Genomic DNA, 20,944 nt, shown 5'->3' with positions numbered 1-20,944 from the left:
TTTGTGGCAAATCTTGAAAGAAACCAAAACAAAAAGAATTTACAATTAAATGTAAAATACGATTATCTCCTTCGATGTAGCAGCCGGTAGAACCAAATCGAGTAGATGATTGAATGTCCAAGTTCAATGTCCAAGACTCAATTACAATGGTTCTAATTCTAATAGATTTTAAATTAAACCAAATAGGGCTTGCCTTAATTGATTTTGATTCCAAAGAAAGGGAATAACAATTCCTCTTATCAAATCGGATTGGAATAGCCGAAACAAAATCAATTAAATAAAGCTAAGGAAAGAGAATATTAAATAAGCACACTTAGCTTAGATGGAGCACGAATTATCTCTCGGAAGTTTGACGAAGATTTGCTTGAATAGATTAATTAATTCAATGATTTCTTCGAGATTCGTGCACTATTTATAGGTGAGCGGATCGGGTCTTCTTGTCTAGAGAGCTCTTCGACTAGTCGAAGCAATAATAGATATTTGAAAAATCCAGGGGGATATGCTTTCCGTTCTACGAATGGTCGTAGGTCTCCTACGAGTGGTCGTAGTCACCTACGATCGGTCGTAGGTCTCCTTCGGCCAGTCGTAGGTCTGAAAAGCATTTGGATTTCGAGTCGAAGATTGTCGACTGGAAGATGCGGTCGACACTGTTCCTACGATCGGTCGAGCAGTCCTGGACTTGTCGAAGCCTAACGATTTCATCCGGAATTTGTAACAAACTCACGATTGATCGAGGAATTTCTTAGACAGGTCGAAGCAACTCTAGGACTAGTCGAAGAAGGCCTAGGACTAGTCGAAGAACAGACCAAACTCATGTAAAATAAACATTCGGTTTATGTATCCGAAATGACCTACTTCTAAGGTCAACCTATGGTCAGTCAAACCTCAACCATGAAGTATGGACATTGAAACATTAGGAACAAGTGACCTTGAAGTCTTGATGTAGTTGAAACCTTGATGAAGCTCAACCTTGAAAGTGTCTTGAGTTCTTTTCAAACTGCCTTGTACTCTTCTTGAAGTACAGCTTGAGTCTTGTCTTGTGAGCAGTTCTTGCATTCAAGATTGATCCTTGTACTTGTGAGCTTTGCTTGTTGTGAGCTTAGCTTGTTCATGAATGTTGATCCTTGAGAGAGCTTCACTTATGCAAGTTATATATAACAGTGATTTTGGCACCACAAATTTGACAACAGACAGGGATATAAACTATAGCACTTACAATCTCTCCCTTTGTCAAATTAGTGACAAAACACATAACCAAGATAAATAAAAAGTAAAGCAACTGGTTAATACCTGCAAATCAATATTCAATATTCAACATTCAACCAATTTCATTCAACAAGCTCAAGCATAGTCCTACTCCCCCTGAGTAACATAACCAATGCTACTCCTCTCACAATCACATCGTTAAGAACAAACCATTCTCTCCCTTTTTGTCACAATATGACAAAGGAGAACTAAATAAATGAATATATGAGAGTAAACATGAGGAGGTAAGAGAGTTTAGCAAAAGAGTGATAGAGATACTCAGCATCACATAGAATAAATATCCAGCATAAAACATAGATACTATCCAACTCAAAATCAGTCAATCAAGTGCTAAGTTATAAAGTTATTACAGACCAAAAGTCTCATATAAACTACTTAGAACCAGAACCAGATGATGGAGCAGGAATAGAGGGATCAAGTTGGTGCATGCCTTTGTTCAAGCGCCTAAGATATTTGCGCATGTACTTAAATTGCAAATCATGAGTAACAGACATGTTTTCCAACTTTACATTTATATTCTTAACTTTATCCTCTAATGCACTCAGACGTGCATCAACATCAGATGGTACAAAATCTGGATCATTTGCTGAGTCAGAATCCAGTTCCTCAAAAATGTCATCCATATTAATGTCATCACCAGCTTCTTCATGACCACCACCACCACCACCACCTTGTTCGGAGAAGCAGATCCAACTTCATCTTATTGATATTAGTATTGTTAAAAATCGGATGATGGATTGGTGCCTCATCAACGGCATATCGACTAACATATGAGTAGCCAATATAGACATTAAATAGGCAAAAGGAATGTCACTATGACTAGGATGGAGTCTAAATCAAGAATGAAATGACAGATTAAGGATGGTAAACAAATCTGAGTACCATTGGAAATAGCATGGATAACACGAACCATAAACGAAGTCAAGTCAGATTTATTACTCGAACGAGGATACAGATTAGACACAAAGATTCTATGGAGAATTCTGTACTTGGGTAACAAATACCTTGCAGGAAGCGCATTCCCTTTTTGAGTCCATTGAACATCCATGTTGCACAAGTCTCTAGTGAGCATGCGTTTTTCAGCCATTGAGGGTTTATCAGTTAAGTTATGGATAGGAATACCCTCATCATTCACAGGAATGTCCATAAGGGCTGAAATTAAATGACGATCAACGTCAAAAGGCCCTTCTCTAGTAGATATTTTAAAAGTTAAATCATCCTGTGAGAAAGCACTAATACATGTAAACATGGATTGGGCAATGGACCGGTATGCAGGCCCACCCCAATGTAATAAGTTAACCCAACCTACAGCTTCAAGCATAGGAAGGATGTCAAAAGGTGCAATATGATTAACATCAACAGGATGTTCAACAATAACATTACGTAATCTAATGTCCCTAACATATGATGGATCATCATTGGGAACAAGAAGATGACGCTTAGAGATAGCGGTCGATCTGGAGGAAGAAGAAGGACCACGGGAAGTAGTTTTTCTACCTCTAGAAGCCATTTGCAACAAGGATTTCAAGGAATAAAGAAGTTGCAAAGGATTGAGAAGTGGGTTTTCTCAAAATAGATTTTTCAAAATCCAAACCCCAAATCTCAATGAAATCCAAAATAGAAAGCTTCAAGCTTGAAAAGAAAACAAACTAGACACAAATCTGCAAGAAAAACAGGATTTGGAACACTAACCTTGAAGAACTTGAAGGATGGGTTCGACAAGTCGAAGCTCGGCTCCAAGGAGAAGAAAGATGAAATGAGGAAGAAAGCAAAAATCCTCAATTTTAAGTGAAACCCGAGTTCTACGACTGGTCGTGGGTATCTACGACCGGTCGTAGGACGACTGGTCGTGTATACTCACGACTGGTCGAAGAAGCCCAAAAATTCATATTTCTTGCAAATTATACAAAAATTGGAATTCAATCTAGCAAATATATACACTATAATACAAGTAGGCATAAATAATCAATTTAAAATGCACATGCCAAGATCAAATTTCATCTTTTTGAACCTGCTTTTATCGAGAGGTTTTGTGAAAATGTCAGCTCGTTGATCTTCAGTAGGAATATATTCTAGAGATATAACTTTTTCTTCTACTAATTCCCTTATATAATGAAATCTAATGTCAATGTGCTTAGTACGAGAATGCTGAATAGGATTTTTTGAAATATTTATCGCACTGGAATTATCACAATGTAATAACATAGAATCCTGTTTAATTCCATAATCACTTAGCATTCGTTGCATCCAAACAAGCTGTGTACATGCATTACCAGCTGCGATAACTCCAGTTGTTGAAAGTGATATAGAATTTTGTTTCTTACTAAACCAGAAACTAGACAATTTCCAATGTAAACAACACCACTAGTTGATTTTCTATCATCTAGATTACCACCCCAGTCAGAGTACCCAACTAATTGAACATTGGTTTCATGAGGATACCGGAGACCAAGATACAGGACTTGCGACATATCTAATAATTCGCTTAACAACAATCAAGTGAGATTCTTTTGGATCGATTGATATCTTGCGCAAATACCAACACTTAGAGAAATATCGGTCTACTAGCAATTAAATATAACAAACTACCAATCATACTCCGATAAAGTTTTGAGTCAACATTTTTACCATTAGAGTCTTTTGATAGTTTCGGTAGTACTCATAGGAGTATCGAAATTCTTGCCATTCTCAAATCCAAATCTCTTGATTAGATTCAAAACATACTTAGATTGAGAAATGAATATTCCTTCAGTTGTTGCTTTACTTGCAATCCAAGGAAATAAGTCAATTCCCCAACCATGCTCATTTCGAATTGTGATTTCATCAATCTGCAAACTCAGTAGTCAAGTCAGGACAAGTTGATCCATAAATGATATCATCAACATAACTCTGTACCATTAAGATATGATCATTATGTTTTTTAACAAACAGAGTTTTATCGACAAATCCCATTTGAAAATTATGACTTAGAAGAAATTTCGTTAGTTTCTCATACCATGCCCTAGGTGCTTGTTTTAATCCATAAAGTGCCTTATTAAGCCGATATACATGATCAGTATTTTTGGAATCTTCAAAACCCATTAACTGTTCAACATAGACTTCTTCATGTAAATCGCCATTTAGAAAAGCACTTTTCATACCCATGTGATAGATCTTTATCTTTTTAAAACATGCAATGGATATAAATAGTCTGATAGATTCAAGAAGTGCTACTGGTGTAAAAGTTTCATCAAAATCAATCCCTTCAATTTGAGTATAACCTTGTACCACTAGTCTAGCCTTGTTTCTAATTATATTTCCACACTCGTTAGACTTATTTTTAAAAATCCATTTTGTTCCAATGATGTGTTTATCTTTAGGTCTTGGTACGAGATACCAAACATCATTTCTTACGAATTGGTTGAGTTCTTCTTGCATCGCAACAATCCAGTTCTCATCAGCAAGAGCTTCTTTTACGTTAGATGGTTCTATTCGGGATGTAAAACATACATAATTACATATATCCTCAAGTTGTCTACGGGTGCGAACACCGGTGAGAGGGTTTTCAAGAATTTGTGTGGTTGGATGATCTTTAACAGTCCTCAACTCAGAATCAGTCTGATTCGATGAAGTATCGGGTTTATCAATGATTAGTACTTCATCATTATCTGAATTAGGAATTGACGTGTTTAAGTGATCATCAATGACAACATTAATGGATTCTAAAATCACACCAGTCCTTTTGTTCAGAACCCTATAAGCTCGACTATTTAAGGAATATCCTAGAAAAATCCCTTCATCACTCTTCGTATCGAATTTTTCCAAATTTTCATGATCACGTAAAATATAACACTTGCTGCCAAAAACTTGAAAGTATTTAACAGTAGGCTTTTTATTCAACCACAATTTGTAAGCCGTTTTATTATTATCTTTGTTAGTGTAGACTCAGTTAATAATATAGCAAGCTGTGTTGACTGCTTCAGCCCAAAGATTTTTAGAGAGCTTCATGCTATTCAACATGACATTAGCCATTTCTTGAAGCACCCTATTCTTTCTTTCAACAATTCCATTTTGTTGTGGAGTTTTGGGAGCAGAGAATTCATGTAATATTCCTTGGTCGGTATAAAACTTCTCAAAATTGCTATTCTCAAATTCAGATCCATGATCACTATGAATTTTACTGATTTGAGAAGATTTTTCAGTTTGAATCCTTTTGAGAACTTTTCTTACTTCTTCAAGGGTTTCAGATTTATCCCTTAAGAAGACTACCCAAGTATATCTGGTAAAGTCATCAACTATTACCAAGATATACTTTTTCCCACCACGACTTTCTGTTCTGGTAGGTCCTATCAGATCCATGTGGAGAAGTTCGAGTGGTCTTGATGTGGTATTTGAATTCACCTTTTTGTGTGAGTTCTTTGTTTGTTTGCCTATCTGGCACTCACCACATATTTTATCTAATTTCTGAAGTTTGGGTAAACCTCTTATAAGTTCTCGTTTGCTCAATCTATATAAATTTCGATAATGTACATGTCCAAGACATTTGTGCCATAAGTCGGTCTCGTTTGTATGGACCATGTAACATGTTTGATTAGATGAGCTGGATTCACTAATAATATAGCAATTTTCAGACGTTCTACGTCCAGTTAATATTACAGAACCCTTATTATTTAGTATCTCACAGCTTTGATTAGAAAACCGAACATTATGGTTATTATCACATATTTGAGATATACTAAGCAAGTTATGTTTTAATCCTTCAACGTATAAAACATTTTTAAACACAGGAAGATTAAAAAGTTGAACCGTACCTTGGCCTAAAATCTTGCAGTTGCTACCATCACTAAATGTGACTGAACCATCAGTCATATCTTTCAGATCCGTGAATAAAGCTTTGTCACCTGTCATATGCCTGGAGCATCCACTGTCTAGGTACCACTTTGAATGACTTGTTGCTTTGAAAGCAGTGTGAGCAACCAAGCAGGTAACTTTAGGAACCCATTTCATAACTGTTTTGGGTTTAGGAACATAGTTGGTCTTCTTTTGTGTATATTTGTAGGAATGACCTATAGAGTTAGATTTTAAGAGCTCCTTGAGTAAATCAACTATCTTTTCAGCTAGTGGATTTCGTTTCTGATTAAAGTTGACATGGCTGCTTCTAGGTTTTTGAAATTCTAGAAAAATCTTGATAAGTACTTTTCCCTTTTGAGTTTGAGGACTCTCCTTTAACAAACATAGGAGGAGTATACTTTTGTTTAGGAGGTAGATTTTTATCATAGCCCAACCCGGATCGATCGCCACTTTTTCTTGATCCGGATAAAAGTTTTTCTAACTTTGAATCACCTTGGGCATATTTCCATGTGTCCTTTAGACTCAGAACAGAAGATACTTCAATTTTAAGTTTCTCAATTTCAGATTTTAAATCAATAATTAGGGAGTTTTTGAATTCCAAATCGCATTTTGATTTTTCGAAACAATCTGAAATTTGTGATTTTTCTAAGACAAGTGATTCAAAACAATTTTTGAGTTTAGAAAACTTTTCTTTTTGAAGTTTAAGTTTGACAGCAATTTTACAACTTTCCTTATATAGGGCATTGTAAGCGTTTGAAGATCATCTTCATTTTCACATTCACTATTCAGATTTTCTTCACTTGTAAAGTCATTGTCTGAAAATGTGAATTTGGCTAGAGTCATAAGAGCTTTAACCTCATTGCCCGACTCAGTTTCAGACTCTTCTGATGAAGAACCTTCAGAATCGGATGATTCATCCCATGTAGCCAACATACCCTTCTTCTTGGGTTTGTCCCTTTTAGGACATCTATTTGCTAAGTGCCCATATTCTTGACAGTTGTAACATTGACTATCTTTCAAAGATTTTCGAGATTTGGGTCTAAACTTCTTTTTATCATATGACTTTTGAAAATCAACCCTTTTCTTGCTTTTGAAAATCTTGTAAAATTTCTTAGCTAAAAGAGCCATATCATCTTCTGAATCAGAATTTTCTTCTGAATTACATTTAGAAGATTTTAGTTGGATAGATTTACCTTTAGGAGCTTTAAAGTTTAACTTGTAGGTTTGTAGGGAACCAACTAGTTCTTCTACCCTCATATTATCCGTATCATGAAGTTCCTGGATCGCGGTTACTTTAGAATTGAACCGTTCAGGAAGTGAGCGTAATATTTTTGCACACACTTTACTTTCTGAAATTTTATCGCCAAGACCCCACATTGAGTTTACAATGTCATTCAATCTAGTGTAAAAGTTCATAAACATTTCATTTTCCTCCATATGAATTTCTTCAAATCTGGTTGTGAGGAGTTGGACTTTAGATTTTTTGACAATTGTAGTACCCTCGTGTGTCATTTCTAATATATCCCAAGCTTGCTTTGCAGTATCACAGGAAATGATTCTTTTGAACTCATCCGGTGATAGTGCGCAAGTAATTGCATTTAGTGCTTTAGCATTTGCACTACTCTCACTTTTCTGAAGAGTGGTCCATTGGTAATATGGTGTGACTTTCATAGATTTTGAACCATCAACCCCAGTAACTTCCATGATAGGAGGATTCCATTCAGTCACTGTGGCTTGCCACACATTTTCATCCATTGATTTGAGGAAGATCCTCATTCTGGCTTTCCAATAGGCATAGTTGGAGCCATCAAAGGGTGAAGGCCTAGTGACTGAAAGGCTATCAAAATTTGACATCTTAAATAGCTTAAATCGTTAGCTCAGGAATTAAATCCAAGAAAAGAGAGCTATTAGGCTCTGATACCACTTGAAAAGGCCAAGCTATATGTCCTAGAGGGGGGGTGAATAGGACAATGCCAAATAAAACTTATAACAGCGGAATTAAAAAGAAAATGATGGCCAAAGCAAATCACAATGCAAGAAAGTAAAATAACCTCAAAATTCAGATCTTGAGAGGTTGATACAAACGTTGTTCTAAGGACAACCTTACACCAAAAACCAGAGTTTATGGTAGGACAACCTTATTTCTAGAAAGATCTTTGTATCAAATCTCAAACTGAAGAGGAATACAAAAATAAATACAAACGGAATTGAAATAAATTGCAATCACAAATGTATTGTTCTAGGGACAGCCATACACCATAAAAATGGCAGGGCAACCTTGCTGGAACAACTTTCAAAAGAAATTAAATATCAAGCTGATAAAGGAATAGCAGAAAATAAATTCTAAACTATTACAACATTCTCACAATGCTTGAATTAAATGATTACAACATTCACCACCATACATACATCCCACAAAAGAATAATTAAAGATTAGAAGTATAAACCATTCAACCACAACACAAGGGATTATAGTGGTTCGCCTGTGTGTTCACCAACTGTTAAACAACAACACACAAAATGCTACTCCACTCCTAATATCCTCACACAGGGGATATTAGTGTTCACTAACAAAATAGGTTTTCCCAGGTTCACCCAAAACCTTTACAATTGTGTCTTTGTCTGTGGGCTTACACAATTAAAAACCCCACTTCCGAGTTTTCTGGCTCTCCTCGGATAACTAATATAACAAGATTTTTATGGCAAATCTTGAAAGAAACCAAAACAAAAAGAATTTACAATTAAATGTAAAATACCTAATTATCTCCTTCGATGTAGCGGCCAGGTATTCCAAATTCGAGTAGATGATTGAATGTCCAAGTTCAATGTCAAGACTCAATTACAATGGTTCTAATTCTAATAGATTTTAAATTAAACCAAATAGGGCTTGCCTTAATTGATTTTGATTCCAAAGAAAGGGAATAACAATTCCTCTTATTAAATCAGATTGGAATAGCAGAAAAAAAATCAATTAAATAAAGCTAAGGAAAGAGAATATTAAATAAGCACACTTAGCTTAGATGGAGCACAGAATTATCTCTCGTAAGTTCGACGAAGATTGGCTTGAATGGATTAATTAATTCAATGATTTCTTCTGAGATTCGTGCACTATTTATAGGTGAGCAGATCGGGTTTTCGACTGGTCTAGAGAGCTCTTCGACTAGTCGAAGCAATAATAGATATTTGAAAAATCCGGCGGGATATGCTTTGACCGTTTACGATCGGGTCAAGGTCTCCTACGATCGGTCGTAGGTCACCTACGATCGGTCATAGGTCCTGAAAAGCTTTGCGATTTCGATCGAAGATTGTCGATCGTCGAGATGCGATCGACAACTGTTCCTACGATCGGTCGACAGATTCTGGACTAGTCGAAGCCTAATTTCATCCCGAATTTGTAACAAACTCACGATTGATCTAGGAATTTCTTAGATCGGTCGAAGCAACTCTAGGACTAGTCGAAGAAGGCCTAGGACTAGTCGAAGAACAGACCAACCTCATGTAAAATAAACATTCGGTTTATGTATCCGAAATGACCTACTTATAAGGTCAACCTATGGTCAATCAAACCTCAACCATGAAGTATGGACAAGTGACCTTGAAGTATGAGCCTTGAAGTCTTGATGTAGTTGAAACCTTGATGAAGCTCAACCTTGAAAGTGTCTTGAGTTCTTTACAAACTGCCTTGTACTCTTCTTGAAGTACAGCTTGAGTCTTGTCTTGTGAGCTTTGCTTGTTGTGAGCTTAGCTTGTTCATGTGAGCTTTGCTTGTTGTGAGCTTAGCTTGTTCATGAATGTTGATCCTTGAGAGAACTTCACTTATGCAAGTTATATATAATAGTGATTTTAGCACCACAAATTTGACAACAGGGATATAAACTATAGCACTTATAGTTCCAATGTCACCAATTGTTAAACAACAGCCACACTGAATGCTACTCCACTCCTAATATCCTCACACAGGGGATATTAGTGTTCACTAACAGATAGGTTTTCACAGGTTCACCCAAAACCTTCACAATTATGTCTTTTTCAAAGGGCTTACACAATTCAAAAACCCTCACTTCTGAGTTTTCTGGCTCTCCTCAGATAACCAACAACTTTGAGATTTTTCTAGCTTAACCTCAAATAAAATCAAACAATGTAAATTACACAAATTGTAAAATACCTGATTTTCTCCTTCGTTGTAGCAGCCCAGAAGAACCAAGTCGGAGTAGAGATTTGAATGTTGAAGTTCAATGTCCAATACTCACTTTATAATGGTTCTAGGTTCTAATAGATTTTAAATTAAAACAAAAGGGCTAGCTCTAATTGATTTTGATTTCAGAAAAAGGAAAACAACAATTCCTCTTTTAAGATTAGATTGGAATGTAAGAAACAAAATCCATTAACAAAGCTAAAGAAAGAGAATATTAAATATGCACACTTAGCTTAAATGGAGCACCGACTTATCTCTCAGAAGACCGAATTAAATTAACTTGAATTGCTTTATTTATTCTGAGATTCGTGCTCTATTTATAAGTGAGCAAAACATACCTTCGATTGGTCGTAGAACCAACAGATATTTGAAAATTCGGGCGCGATAAGATTTAGTAGTTTCACAACTGATCATAGGTCTCCTTTGACTGGTCGTAGGTGGTCGAATTTTAACGCTGATCTTTGAGTCGCAGGTATACGACTCATCAAAGATGCAGTCGACACTGTTCCTACGACTGGTCGAACAGTCCCCAAGACTAGTCGAAGCCTAACAGAAAATTTCTGATTTTTGTAACAAACTTACGACTGATCTAGGAAATGTTTAGAAAGGTCGAAGCAGTGCTAGGACTAGTCGAACAAAGTCCAGGACTAGTCTTAGAACAGACCAAACTCACTTATATAAAACATATGAATTATGTATCCAAAATGGCCTACTCTAAAGGTCAACCTAAGGTCAGGCATACCTCAATAGTGACGTAAGGATATTGAAACTTTAGAGACGAGTGACTTTTGAAAGTAATGAAGCTTGAAGTCTTGATGTCGATTAAACTTGAGAGCTTTTTGAGATCTTGAGATTGAACTTGAAAGCTTCTTGAGATTCTTGACTTATGAACAGTGCTTGTCAAACTAAGTTGATCTTGAGTAGACCCCCGAATTCCAGGGCATTACAAGTGTCTTTGGCACCACAAATTTGACAACACAAAGGGCTATAAACTATGGCACTTACAATCTCTCCCGTTGTCAAATTAGTGACAAAACACACTTTCAAGATATGTTACATAACACAGAATATCTGATTAAAGAATCATGCACCAGTTGTTATCAACCGGCATCCTACAGACTTGTAAATCAATATTATTCAACATACAGTCCACCTCTGCTCATACTCCCCCTGAGTAACATACCCATAAAACAATATACAATACAATGTTACTCCCTCCTCATGACAACATCCATATCCATATATATATATATATATATATATATTATATATATATATATATATATATATATATATATATATATATATATATATATATATATATATATACATATCCAAAAGAATACATGGGTCACAATATGACAAAGGAAGCACAAAATAGTTGGCGGAGGAGAAATAATCAATGAGAAATATGAGAGGTAACTAGTCAAGATATGAGAACATAGCATAAGCAACACACATAATTCATAGACTGAGCTAAGTTAAAGAGAGTGACAAACTCAAAAATAGTTAGGAGTAATAAAGTTATTACAGACCAGTAATCTTAAAAATACTAATCTGACCCAGATGAAGGAGCAGGAATGGAAGGATCAAGTTGATGCATGCCTTTGTTCAAGTGCCTAAGATATTTGTGCATCTAGTTGAACTGTAAATCATGGGCAACAGACATGTTTTCCATCTTAACATTTAGATTCTCAACTTTATCTTCCAATGCACTTAGACGTGCATCAAATGAAGAAGGCTCATAATCTGGATCATTTGTAGAATCGGACTCAAGTTCTTCAAAAATATCATCCATGTTAATATCATCAGGAGGAAGATCACCAGCTTCTTCCTTATGTTCAGCTTCAGCACTGCCAACACCATCACCTTAGCCAAGAAGGAAATCCAGCTTCATCTTATTGATATTAGAATTGTTAAATATCAGATGATGGATAGGGGCCTCTCCAACCGGCATGTTGATTGACATATGTGTAGCCAACACAGTCATCAAATATCTAAATGAAATGTCACTGTGACCAGGATGGAGTTGAAATTGAATGATGAAGTGACAAATCAAGGATTGTAAATAAATGTTAACACCATTGACAACATAATGAAAAATACGAACCATGAAGGACGTCAATTTAGATTTATTACCTGACCGAGGATACAAATTAGATACAAAGATTTTGTGAAGAACTCTGTATTTGGGTAACAAATATTTTGAAGGAAGTGTATTCCCTTTATGTGTCCATTGTACATCCAAATTGCATAAGTCCTTAGTCAGCATACGTTTTTCAGCGACAGAGGGTTTATCAGATAAAGTATGGATGGGAATACCCTCATCATTCACTGGAATATCCATAAGGGCTGAAATCAAATGACGATCAACTTCAAATGGCCCTTCTCTTGTGGAGATAGAAAAAGTTAAATTTTTCAGTGAGAAAGCACATATGCATGCAAACATGGATTGGGCAATGGACCGGTATGCTGGCCCACCCCAAAGCAATAAGTTATTCCAACCTACAGATTGGAGCATAAGAAAAATATCAAATGGAGCAACATGATTAATATCTACTGGATGTTCAATAATAACATTACGCAATCTTATGTCCCGAACATAAGATGGATCGTCCTCTGGAGCCCTAAGATGACGCTTAGTGATAGGGGCTAATCTAGAAGAGAAAGATGGACCACGGGACGTTGATTTTCTTCCTTTAGAAGCCATATGCAACAGAGATTTCAAAAATATAGAGAGTTGCAAAGGATTGAGAAAAGGGTTTTCTCAAATCAGATTTTTCAAAAGAAAAACTCCAAATCTCAACTAAATTCGAAATAGACAACTCCAAGAGAGAAATAGAAGCAATCTAGACACAAATCTACAAGTAAAATGCAAATGGAGCACTAACCTTGAAGATTTTGGAAGATGGGTTCAACTAGTCGTGTGTCGGCTCGTTGGAGAGTGAAGTTGAAATGAAGAAGAAAGTGATTTTCCCCAAATTTTAAGTGAATCCATGCGATTCACGACAGGTCGTGGATATACACGACCGGTCGTAGCACGACTGGTCGTGGATACTCACGACTGGTCTAGTACAGGCCAAAAAATCTGATTTTTACATACTTTTCAAGATTTGAAAACTAAACTAGCAAATATATACAATATGATACAAAGAGGCATAATTAGTCATTTTAAAATGCACATGCCGAGATCAAATTTTATTTTGTTAAACCTAATTTTGTCAAGCGGTTTAGCGAAAATATCAGCACGTTGATTCTCGGTAGGAATATATTCCAAGGATATAACTTTTTCTTCTACTAATTCCCGAATATAATGAAATCTAATATCAATGTGCTTAGTACGAGAATGCTAAATTAGATTTTTTTAAATATTTATGGCATTAGAATTATCATAATATAATAACATAGAATCCTGTTTAATTCCATAATCACTTAGCATACGTTTCATCCAAATAAGCTGTGTACACACATTACCAGCTGCGATATATTCAGCTTCAGCTGTTGAAAGTGATATAGAACTTTGTTTCTTGCTAAACCAAGAAACTAAATAGTTTCCGATATAAAAACAACCACCACTGGTTGATTTTCGTTCATCAAGATTACCAGCCCAGTTAGCATCCAAGTACCTAGCTAATTGAACACTAGTCTCATGTGGATACCAGAGACCGAGATTAACAGTACTTGCAACATATCGTATAATTCGCTTGACAGCAGTCAAGTGCGATTCTTTAGGTTCAGACTAATATCTAGCACAAATACCAACACTTAGAGCGATATCTGGTCTACTAGCAGTTAAATACAATAAACTACCAATCATACTCCGATATAATTTCGGATCCACATTTTTACCTGCAGAATCTTTTGAGAGTTTCAAGGTTGTACTCATAGGAGTATCAAAGTTCTTACCATTCTCAAATCCAAATCTCTTAATCAAGTTCACAGCATATTTAGATTGAGTAATGAACATTCCATCAGGTTTTTGTTTTACTTGCAACCCGAGAAAATAATTCAATTCCCCAACCAAGCTCATTTCAAACTGAGATGTCATCAAATCTGTAAACTCAACAGTCATGTCAGTACAGGTAAATCCATAAATGATATCATCAACATAGATTTGTACTAATAAGATATGATCCTTATGTTTTTTAATAAACAGAGTTTTATCAACACATCCCATTTGAAAATTATGGCTTAATAGAAACTTTGTTAGTTTCTCATACCATGCCCTAGGAGCTTGTTTTAAACCGTAAAGTGCCTTTTTAAGACGATACACATGATCAGCATTTTTGGGGTCTTCAAAACCCATTGGTTGTTCAACATAAACTTCCTCATGCAAATCGCCATTTAAAAATGCACTTTTCACATCCATTTGGTAAATCTTAAACTTTCTAAAACACGTAATGGATATAAAGAGTCTGATTGATTCAAGATGTGCTACTGGTGTAAAGGTTTCATCATAGTCAATACCTTCAATTTGAGTGTAACCTTGTACCACTAGCCTAGCCTTGTTTCTAATTATATTGCCAAGTTCGTCAGACTTATTTTTGAAAATCCATTTGGTTCCAATGATGTGTTTATATTTAGGTCTAGGTATGAGATACCAAACATCATTTCTCACAAATTGGTTAAGTTCTTCTTGCATCGCAACAATCCAGTTTTCATCAGCAAGAGCTTCTTTTACGTTAGATGGTTCTATCTGGGATGTAAAACATACATAATTACATATATCCTCAAGTTGTCTACAGGTACGAACACCAGTGAGAGGGTTTCCAAGAATCTGTGTGGTTGGATGATCTTTAACAATCCTTAGTTCAGAATCAGTCTGATTAGATGAAGTATCAGGTTTATCAATTACAAGAACTTCATCATTATCTGAACTTGAGACAGGTGTGCTTAAGTGATCATTAATGACCACATTGATGAACTCTTGAATCACACCGGTCCTTTTGTTCAGAACCCTATAAGCTCGACTGTTTAAAGAATATCTTAGAAAGATCCCTTCATCACTCTTCGTATCAAACTTTCCCAGATTTTCACGATCTCGTAAAATATAGCACTTGCTGCCAAAAACTCGAAAGTATTTGACAGTAGGCTTTTTATCGAACCACATTTCATAAGCTGTTTTATTATTACCTTTACTAGTGTAAACCCGGTTAATAATATATCAAGCTGTATTGACTGCTTCAGCCCAAAGATTCTTAGAGAGCTTCATATTATTCAACATGACATTAGCCATTTCTTAAAGTACTCTATTTTTTCTTTCAACTATTCCATTTTGTTGTGGAGTTTTGGGTGCTGAGAATTCATGTAATATTCCCTGGTCGCTACAGAACTTCTCAAAACCGCTATTCTCAAATTCAGATCCATGATCACTACAAATCATACTGACTTGAGAACCTTTTTCAGTTTGAATCCTTTTAAGAACCTTTTTCACTTCTTCAAAGGTTTCTGATTTGTCCCTTACGAAGACTACCCATATATATCTAGTAAAGTCATCTACAATTACCAAGATATATCTTTTGCCACCTCGACTTTCCGTCCTGGTAGGTCCTACTAGCTCCATATGGAGAAGTTTGAGTGGTCTTAATGTGGTATCGGAATTCACCTTTTTGTGTGAGTTCCTTATTTGTTTGCCAATCTGGCATTCACCACATATTTTATCTAATTTTTGTAGTTTGGGTAAACCTCTTATAAGTTCCCGTTTGCTCAATCTATATAGATTTCGGTAGTGTACATGTCCAAGACGTTTGTGCCATAAGTCAGTCTCGTCTGTATAGACCATGTAACACGATTGATTAAATGAGCTGGATTTGCTAACAATATAGCAGTTTTCAGACGTTCTATGTCCAGTTAGTATTACTGAACCCTTATTATTTAGAATCTCACAGCTTTGATTAGAAAACCGTACACTATGGTTATTGTCACAAATTTGAGATATGCTAAGCAAGTTATGTTTTAGACCTTCAACATATAAAACATTTTTAAATAAAGGAAGGTTATAGAGTTAAACAGTACCTTGGCCCATAATCTTGCAGTTGCGCCATCACCAAATGTGACTGAACCATCAGTCATGTTTTTGAGATCGGTGAATAAACCTTTATCACCAGTCATATGCCTTGAGCATCCACTATCTAGGTACCACTTTGAATGGCTTGTAGCTTTGAAAGCGGTGTGAGCAACCAAGCAGGCAACTTTAGGAACCCATTTCAGAACTGTTTTGGATTTAGGAGTATAGTTGGTCTTCTTCTGACTGATGTTGTAAGAATGACCTATTGAGTTAGATTTTAAGAGCTCCTTGAGTAAATCTACTATCTTTTCAGCAAGAGGGTTTCGGTTTTGATTTTTAAAGTTGACATGGTTGCTCTTAGGTTTTTGAAAAGTTTTGTATTTTTAGAAAAACCTTGATAAGTACTTTTCCCTTTTGAGTTTGAGAACTCTCCTTTCACAAACTTGGGAGGAGTATACTTTTGATTAGGAGGTATATTCTTATCATAGCCCAATCCGGATCGATCGCCACTTTTTCTTGATCCGAATAATAGTTTTTCTAACTTTGGATCTCCTTAGGCATACCTCCATGTATCCTTTAAACTCAGAAGAGAAGATACTTCATTTTTAAGTATCTCATTTTCAGATTTCAGATTTTCAATCAGCGAGGTTTTGAATTCTAAATCGCATTTTGATTTTTCAAAACAATCTGAAATTTGGGATTTTTCTAAAACAAGTGATTCAAAACATTCTTTGAGTTTAAAAAACTTTTCTTTTTGAAGTTTAAGTTTGACAACAATTTTACAACTTTCCTTGTATAGGGCATTGTAAGCATCTTGAAGATCATTTTCATTTTCATAATCACTATTCAGATTTTCTTCGCTAGTCGAATCATCATGATCTGAAGAAGTGAATTTGGCTAGAGTCATAAGGGCTTTAACTTCACTGCCCGACTCGGTTTCAGAATCTTCTGATTCAGAAGAAGCTTCAGAATTAGATGATTCATCCCAAGTAGCTAACATTCCCTTTCTTTTTGTTTTGTCCTTTTTAGGACATTTGTTTGCTAAGTGCCATACTCTTGGCAGTTGTAACATTGACTATCTTTCAAAGACTTCCAACTTTTAGATCTAGGTTTAGATCTTTTCTTATCATTTGATTTTAAAAATCTACCATTTTCTTGCTTTTGAAAATCTTGTAAAATTTCTTCGCTAAAAGAGCCATATCGTCTTCAAAATTTTCTAAATCCGAGTTTTCTTGAGAAATGCCTTTAGAAGATTTAAGAGCAATGGATTTACTTTTAGGAGCTTTAAAGGTTAAGTCATAAGTCTGTAATGAGCCAACTAATTCCCCTACCCTCATATTATCCATATCACGAAGTTCCTGGATTGCGGTTACCTTAGAGTTGAACTGTTCAGGAAGTGAGCGTAGTATCTTTGCACACACTTTACTTTCTGGGATTTTATCGCCAAGACCCCACATTGAGTTCACAATGTCATTTAATCTAGTGTAAAAGACCATAAACATTTCATTTTCCTCCATATAAATTTCTTCAAATTTGGTTGTGAGGAGTTGGACTTTAGATTTTTTGACAATTGTAGTACCCTCGTGTGTCATTTCTAATATATCCCAGGCTTGCTTTGCAGTATCACAGGATATGATTCTTTTGAACTCATCCGGTGATAGTGCACAAGTGATTGCATTTAGTACTTTTGCATTGGCACTACTCTCATTTTTCTGAAGGGTGGTCCATGAGAAATATGGTGTTACTCTCATTGATTTTGAACCATCAATACCAGTCACTTCAGTGGTAGGTGGGTTCCATTCAGTCACTGTGGCTTGCCACACACTCTCATCCATTGATTTAAAGAAGATCCTTATCCTGGCTTTCCAATAGGCATAATTGGAGCCATCAAAGGGTGGAGGCCTAGTGACTGATAGGCTATCAAAATTTGACATCTTATATATAGCTTAGATCGTTAGCTCAAGAATTAAATCCAAATAAAAAGCAATAAGAGCGAGCTATTAGGCTTTGATACCACTTGAAATGGCCACACTATATGTCCTAGAGGGGGGATGAATAGGACTATGCCAAATTAAAAAGAAATACTGCGGAATATGAACCAAAGAATAGATAGCACTATACACTAATCACAGTATAGGAATGGAAAGCAACATAAAATAGAGAAATTTAAACAAAAATTGATCTAAGGATAACCTTACACCAAAAACCAAAGTTTATGGTAGGACAACCTTATTTCTAGAACAAATAGAGAAACTAAAGCTCAATGTAATAAAGAGATAGCAAAAATATAATGCTGAAATGTAAATCTAAAATATTACAACATTCCCCACTGTGCTTGAAATGAAATGATTACAACATTCACATTCACACATACATTCCACAATTCAGAATGATAAAAGATAGGAAATATAAATCACACATCCACAACACAAATAATTATAGTGGTTCGCCTGTGTGTTCACCAACTGTTAAACAACAGCCACACAGAATGCTACTCCACTCCTAATATCCTTACACAGGGGATCTTAGTGTTCATTAATAAATAGGGTTTCACAGGTTCACCCAAAACCTTCACAATTGTGTCTTTTTCAAAGGGCTTACACAATTCAAAAGCCCTCACTTCTGAGTTTTCTGGCTTTCCTCAGATAACCAACAACTTTGAGATTTTTCTGGCTTAGCCTCAAATAAAACTAAACAATGTAAATTACACAAATTGTAAAATACCTGATTTTCTCCTTCGTTGTAGCAGCCCAGAAGAACCAAGTCGAAGTAGAGATTTGAATGTCAAAGTTCAATGTCCAATACTCACTTTATAATGGTTCTAGGTTCTAATAGAATTTAAATTAAAATAAAAGGGCTAGCTCTATTTGATTTTGATTTCAGAAAAAGAAAAACAACAATTCCTCTTTTAAGATTAGATTGGAATGCAAGAAACAAAATCAATTAACAAAGCTAAAGAAAGAGAATATTAAATATGCACACTTAGCTTAAATGGAGCATCGACTTATCTCCTAGAAGACCGAATTAAATTAACTTGAATTACTTTATTTATTCTGAGATTCGTGCTCTATTTATAGGTGAGCAAATCATGCCTTCGACTAGTCTAAGGACCTCTACGACTGGTTGTAGAACCAACAGATATTTGAAAATTCGGGCGCGATAAGATTTGGCAGTTTCACGACTGGTCGTAGGTCTCCTTTGTTGGTCGTAGGTCTTCTTCGACTGGTCATAGGATTCCTTCAACTGATCGTAGGTGGCCAAATTTCAACGCTGTTCTTTGAGTCATAGGTCTACGACTGGTCGAAGATGTAGTTGACACTATTCCTATGACTAGTCGAACAGTCCCCAGGACTAGTCGAAGCCTAATAGAAAATTTATGATTTTTGTAACAAACTTACGACTGATCCAGGAAATGTTTAGACAGGTCGAAGCAGTGTTAGGACTAGTTGAACAAAGTCCAGGACTAGTCTTAGAACAGACCAAACTCACTTATATAAAACATATAAATTATATATCCAAAATGGCCTACTCTAAAGGTTAACCTAAGGTCAGTCATACCTCAATAGTGAAGTAAGGACATTGAAACTTTAGAGACGAGTGACCTTTGAAAGTAATGGAGCTTGAAGTCTTGATGTCGATTAAACTTGAGAGCTTTTTGAGATCTTGAGATTGAACTTGAAAGCTTCTTGAGATTCTTGACTTGTGAATAGTGCTTGTCAAACTAAGTTGATCTTGAGTAGAGCATTGTTCTTCACAGATGCAAGCTTCATAACAGTGTCTTTGGCACCACAAATTTGATAACACAAAGGTCTATAAACTATGGTACTTACACGATGGGCCGCATCTCATGAGCTTAATATACATCACAATGGGCCCCATCGCCTGACCCTCAAATGCATCACAATGTGCCTCATCATATGGGGCTCATATACATCACAATAGGCCTCACTAAATGGGCCATAAATACATCACAATAAGGTGGGCCCTGCACATTCCAAATGGACCACTTCCATCACAATGGGCCACTTCCATGGGCCTCAAATATATCACAATGGGCCGCACAAGTGGACGGCATAGATGAAACATGTATAGCATGGTGGGCCCTGCGTTCACGCAGCAGGTGGGCCCTACATCCATGGCCAGACGGTGTGGATTTATAGCACATTCATCATGGAGTCCCACCATCCAACAAGCTGGACGGTGAAGATATACAACATGTGCATCATGGCTAGCCTCACGTCCTAGAAATGGCCGAATGGTCTGGATATAAATCACATACATCACATGAGTCCCTGCCTATAGATGGTGCGGATAAGACCCATACATCATGGCCATCCCACATGGCAAAAACAGATAAACGACATGAATATACAATATACACATCATGGCAGGCCGCACAAATGGACAGTATAGATATACCATACATGCATCATGGTGGGCCGCACAAATGGACACCATAGATATACAATACATGCATCACTGCAGGCCGCATAAATGGACAGACGATTTGGATGTAACATAACCTCATGATCTAGCCCACCGTCCTGGATAGATGGATGGTGGGGATAGAATAAATACATCATGGTGGCCTTCACTTCCCTATCCAGATGGACGGTATGGTACAAAATATATATCAAGGTGGGTCC

This window comes from Magnolia sinica, chromosome 15 (genome assembly GCF_029962835.1).
Source record: "Magnolia sinica isolate HGM2019 chromosome 15, MsV1, whole genome shotgun sequence".
Classification (NCBI taxonomy): domain Eukaryota; kingdom Viridiplantae; phylum Streptophyta; class Magnoliopsida; order Magnoliales; family Magnoliaceae; genus Magnolia; species Magnolia sinica.
This window is presented reverse-complemented; position numbering follows the sequence as displayed.